This window comes from Prionailurus bengalensis, chromosome D3, assembly GCF_016509475.1.
Source record: "Prionailurus bengalensis isolate Pbe53 chromosome D3, Fcat_Pben_1.1_paternal_pri, whole genome shotgun sequence".
Taxonomy (NCBI): Eukaryota; Metazoa; Chordata; class Mammalia; order Carnivora; family Felidae; genus Prionailurus; species Prionailurus bengalensis.
This window is the reverse complement of record NC_057356.1, coordinates 73,857,080-73,863,079: the sequence shown is the minus strand read 5'-3', so window position 1 is coordinate 73,863,079 and position 6,000 is coordinate 73,857,080. Positions and strand designations below refer to the sequence as shown.

At 40.0% G+C, this 6,000-nt stretch overlaps 1 protein-coding gene across 1 annotated transcript in view; it reads left to right on the top strand.

The window, feature by feature from the left end:
- Positions 1–1,293: 1,293 nt before the first annotated feature.
- Positions 1,294–6,000, top strand: part of CCDC68 (coiled-coil domain containing 68) — a 47,104-nt gene continuing 42,397 nt past the window's right edge. Inside the window, exon 1 of the mRNA XM_043558885.1 lies at positions 1,294–2,147. The gene's annotated coding sequence lies outside the window, so the exon portion shown is untranslated. The remainder of the gene's footprint in view (positions 2,148–6,000) is intronic.

Sequence of the window (6,000 nt, the reverse complement as noted above, 5' to 3'; positions counted from 1 at the left end):
GCTGGAGTCCTCCAGGATACCTGAAGCTCATAGATAAGAACCGTATCAATGATCATCCATCAATTTTGACAGTAACTGAAACTAGATCATCTTCAAATCACACACTCTGTACGGATTTCAATAGTCAACTCTCAAAAGTGTAAAGGAACTTATATTTTATTCAGGTCAGTGTTTTTCTCTTTTGCTTAGGTTGGGGAAGAACTTGGAAATCACGTGTTCTGGGTTTAATATTAAGAAAAATTGAGATATTAAGCCTGAAATAGCTAACTATCAATTTCATGCCAGTTAAATAAAAACCAAACTTTCACTGTGGATGCCAGTAATTTAGCATATAAATCAATGAATGAGAAACTTCAAGTTGAGAAGCTTCTATCTTATCAGATTATTTTGTCCTATAAATTAGAAAAATATGACTGCAATTATATTTTACCCCAGAGGAAAAGACTTATTTTACCCAACGTATTTTCGCTTGTTGTTGTTGTTGCTGTTTTTTTTTTTTTAAACAGCTTATTGGAGACATACTTTACATACCGTAAAATATATCCAAGTGTGTAATCCAGTGATTTTTAGTAAATTTATGGAATTGTGACCAAAGGCCAATCCATCACTGCCATCCAATTTTAGAACAGTCTCATAGGCAGACTCCACCTGCCTATTTGTTATGACTATCCTCAACCCCATTCCCAGACAACCACTGATCTATTTTCTCTCTCTTTTGATTTGACTTTCTGGACATTTCACACAAATGGGATGACAAAATATATATAGTCTTTAGCATCTAGTTTCCTTCACGTAGAACAGTGTTTTTGAGGTTCATACATGAGGTGTAGCATGTATCAGTAGTTGGTTCCTTTTTATTGCTAACTAATATTCATTCCGTGGTGTAGCTAGCCCACATTTTGTTCACCAGCGGGTAGGTATTTCTGCATTTACCTTTAAGTGTTAAGACAGATACTGTGGTCCAGCTTTCATGGTAGCATAATGTGAAATAATTGTAGGGTCCAACCTCTTATTTATACTTATGAAAAATATATTCATGGTATGGAATACACCAATAGTTTCTGTGTTTGCCATAACTGTGATCTTTCTATGACGCTCCCACAAAAAGAGTAAATAGTCAACCCTGTGCAAGGAACAGAAAGCATGAGTCATTTGGTATTCTAGGTTGGACTCGGAAGATATTTCACTCTTTTTTTTTTTTAATGTTTATTTATTTTTTTAGAAAGAAAGACAGAGGATGAGCAGGGCAGGGGTAGAGAGAGAGGGAGACACAGAATCCAAAGGAGGCTCCAGGCTCTAAGTTGTCAGCCTATGAACCGTGAGATTATGACCTGAGGCAAAGTCGGACATTTAACCAACTTGAGCCACGCAGGCGCCCGGAAGATGTTTCACTCTTGACATTAATATTTGCGAAGAGACTACATCTCCTTTGCTACCTGCTCTTCACAAATGATGCATTTAGAGTGGGCGAATTTTGATGATTGTTTTACTTAACAGTGATAACTGAAGTACTCTCAAAAATATGAGTGCTTCCTAATAACATATTTTAATGGCACACTTAACATAAAGCATATCAGAAATTTCTAGCACTGCAAAAGCATTGACCTTTGGTTTCCCTCTCTTAGGAATCAGGAACCTTGAACAGCAGCTCAGTCAGAACCCCCACTCACCCTGCTTTGTGTGGACTACTACAGCAAATGTATTCTTAGGTTACATTTGACAATTTATGCTTAAAGATCCTCTTAGAAGGATTTCTCCGGTTGAGTAGAAACCCTTCTATTCAAAGTTGGCAGATTCTGTGAGACTCAAGAGAAGACAATATGTCTCTTCATGTGTGGAAGTGACTGCTGACATTACACTTTCCTATTGGGGAAAAAAGAGCATTAATATAATTTAAAGGTTGATTTTATTGATGACTTGGAATGCAAAGGATTTTATTTTTAAAATTCTAAAATTTGAAAGCAAGATAGTTTAGATTAAATAATGTAGTTTTCCAAAGCTGAATGTGCTGAATAGAACTCATTTTTTTTTTCTTCTTCTTCTTCTTCTTTCTGCTTGAAATACCGGAACAACTTGCTGAAATCCCTTCAGTGAGAACACTGTGGTTTTGATGATCTGTGATTGGATGAATTAATCAGTCTCCACTGGTAATGTCTTTTTTTTTTTTTTTTAACTTGGTAAGGTTCAAAAACTTCTAGAAGAAGTGCATTTTTCTAGACTTCCACTGACAGTGTCATTCCAAATGTCTTCTAAGAGTCATATACCATTTACAAGAACCTGTCATCGCCCTTCCCACTTTTATATGCTCTGAAATTGGTGGGGACATGCACGCATTCTTTCTTTTTAATGTTTATTTATTTTTTTGAGAGAGAAAGAGAGAGCAATCAAGCAGGGGAGGGGCAGAGAGAGAATCCCAAGCAGGCTCCACGCTGTCAGCGCAGAGCCTGACGTGGGGCTCAATACTACGAACTGTGAGATCATGACCTGAGCCAAAATCAAGAGTTGGACGCTTAACCAACTGAGCCACCCAGTTGCCCTAGTAGCTCATTCTTCCCTATTGATGACTGAGATTCAACCTATGGATGAATATTTGAATTTTTCCCAGTGTTTGGCAAATAGAAACATTTGTGCTTTATGGAACATAGAGCTTCATTTAACTTGGGTAGATACCTAGAAGTGGGATTGCTGGGTTGTACAGTGTGTGCATAGCTTTATAAGAAACAGCCTACGGGCTCTCCAACATGGCTGCCCCTTTTGCATACCTGTCAGCAACAGACAGGAGTTCCAGTTGTTCTACATCCTCATTCAAACCTGGTATTTTCTGTCTTGCCCCCTCAGTAGATAATTTTTTCAATGAAGGAAATTATGTTGAAGCGAAACTATTCCCAGATGAGTTTCAAGAAGCTAAAGACATGCAGTAGATTCCTGAGCCCTCCACTCTTCAAATATTTTATAAAGCCACAACGGAAATTTTCCAAAAGGGCACCTTCCTTGTAAATTTACCCATGACTCAGATATATATCATTAATGTGTGCTGCTTTTCATTTTCTCTTCACTGATAAGTCATAAGTGGCTTCTGAGTTGTTAACTGAGGTCAGAGCAGAAAGAATAGTTGACTGATTGGGGGTGGGTGGTGGAGGGTGGATAGTGAGGGGACAGCTGAGCTTAGACATTGACACTTCCAAGTGATGTCCTGTAATCAAATGTCCTCAATAAGCTGTGGTCCGAACCCACCGTTTTTTACACCATGAAGCCATACTGCTTTGGTTCGTGGAATAAATCTACTGAGACAGAAACATCTGCTCATGTTTCAAAAGGACACACTGGGGAGCTCACAGCAGGAGTAAATTGACTGTTACTTAGTGACCTGACTACTATACTAACTTGGGCCTAAGAAATTAGACTTAGAAACCCATTCAGAATTCAGCAGAAAGCAAGGTAGTAAGTTGGAAAGAGCCAGCAGACTTATGGCTTGCGATCCACGACCATCATTAACTAGCTGTCTTTGCTTAATCTTGTTCAGCCTCATTTCCTCATCTGTAAAATGGGAATAATGACACCAACCTCTCAGGGTGTTTATGAGGATTATTAAAGGCAGCAAACTCTAGCTTGAAAATAGTAGGCACTCAGCAGGCTCTGGTCTCTTTTCCCTAGTCTTCCCCAAATTGGAATGGATTCATGTGATTTGTACCCTTTGTAGTTTAGCTGCTATACTGGGCACTAGGTGAAATCTTCAGCTGTTTTCAAAATTTCAAATTATTCCAATGAACTATGAAGATAGATTATTTCATTACAAAGATACCTGGATTTAAGGTCACTTCACTGGGCTCAAGTGGAGAGGTCAGTTTATGACCCTGAAAAACTTCTATCACTTTTCTGTGACTTGGTTGCATTATACCTATGTATATGGGTGGATTTAAATGTAGCCACAGATATACAGATAATAGATATAGCACAGTATATCGTAATGATCAATTTTGACAATATAGGGAAAATGATTTTTAGTAAATGGCACAGTGTTTGTCAATTGCCATTATTTGTATATTGTATTTGTGCCAATGTTTCAATCCTTTTAAAAAATGAAATAGCTTTTATTTCATATCTAAGAGCTTTCTATAGCATGGGTCAGGATGTAGATATGTTTGTATACATATGAGTGTCACAAATGAATAAAATTAATTCTGCTTAAAAAATCTTAGATTATTACTTGAAAACAATGTTATTATTACTTGAGCTCAGTGCTAACATGCATGGCTTTTGAAATACTGTTTGTTATGTTTAGGTAAACTGCACAGTCACCTGAGATTTAGCCAGCTGACACTGGATGTCACCATTGTGCTGTGTAACGTAGTTGCAGAACAGGTGTGCTGTTTAATATTCAGCACACGGTCAGTCTCACCAAGGGCTTGGAGATATGTTAGCTTTTTTCCCTCACATAACCTAATTACCCTTGTTCACTTTTATTGCAACTTACTTTTTCAGTTTCTAATATCTAAGCTCCAAACAATAGTGACCAAGAATGATGAAACAATATTCAATATTGTTAGCTCAGAACCGAGAAACTGACAACTCAGAAACTGTGCTAAAACCAGTCGGGGCTCCTGGCTGCAAACCAGTCAGTTAAGCGAATTGATTCTAGATAACTTAAGTTGAAAAGGAGCTTACTGGTTTGGAAATGGAAGAATCCAGTGTGCTGGTACTTGATCAAAGATCAGTCTGTCACGAGAGTAAGATAGAGTCCTGGCATCGCCACTGGTCCCTAGACACCACCACTGGTGTTGCTGCCATCTGGACACAAAGCCCCGCTCTATGCCAGGCTCCTTCCCTTCCCAGGAGAATTATGGGGCTTTCACTGCCTCCAGCTTCAGCATGCCAAGGGCCAATCCCTGAGTGCTGTTTCCAGATGGGAGCACTCAAGTGGCTCACTTTCTCCAGCCCCAGGAAGTGAGGAAGAACAAGTGAGGGACCTTTCCTGCAAAGACTCATACAGGTGTGATTCCACATAATCTGGGGAGGAGATTCAAGTGCTGGACAGTCAAAACATGCACGTATCCACCATGGTGCCTTTCAGGTAACGCCCATAGAAGTGAGTTGAGAATACCGCTGTGCAGTCAGCTGAATTTTATTGTCCCTTCTGTGCACGGACCTGGAGTCAGTTCCATATGCCTTGTGGCACACTTTCTCCCGCACTTTGCTACACCCTGCCTTTCCTTCAACCTTGAGAGAGCCATACCGGCCAGGAGTAGACCTGTTTGAAGTAGCTAAGGAGACACCTCCTCTAGTCAACTGGAAGTCTTAACAAGTTTCAGTATTAAAAAAAAAATCCCTGCTACATTGAAAGAAAAGAAAAAGAAGTGGCAGCCTACATTGCATACCTTGTTGTTCCAAGAACATTATTCCAAGCGACTTCCAGCCTTTCTCTTGCTCCCCGCTTTGCCTGGCATCCTCTTCTCCCAGGTGGCCACACAAATTCAGTCTTTTTAGTCAAGTCTTTTGCTTGAATTCCACCTCTTCAGATGGGCCTTCCCTCACCACTGACCCAAAACAGCACCTCCTTTTATTTTGTTGCCCTTCGCTACTTTTCTCCATCACTCTTGTCACCCACCTCTCGCTACATTCCCTGTGTATTCACTGGTTTGTTCAATGTCTGTCTCCTCTCCGTACTGAAGGTCCCATGAAGGCAGGGTGTCTGGTGCACTTCTGTGGCCACAGCACCCGACACAGCTGTATTCCAATGAATATTTAATATATGAATGAATCGATCAAAGGTTACATAGAGGAAGAAAATACCTTTGTTAGCATCTCAAAGTATAAACAGTTCCCGTATTCATTTCCTGGGACTGCTCTGACAGAGTACCACAAGCTAAGTGGCTTAAACGTAGTAATTTCTTGTCTCACTGTTGTGGAAGCTGGAAGTCCAAGGTCAAGGTGTTGGTCGGCGTAGGGTCTTCCAAGGCTGTGAGGAAGAGTCGTTCCATGTTTTTCCTCCAGCTTCTGGTG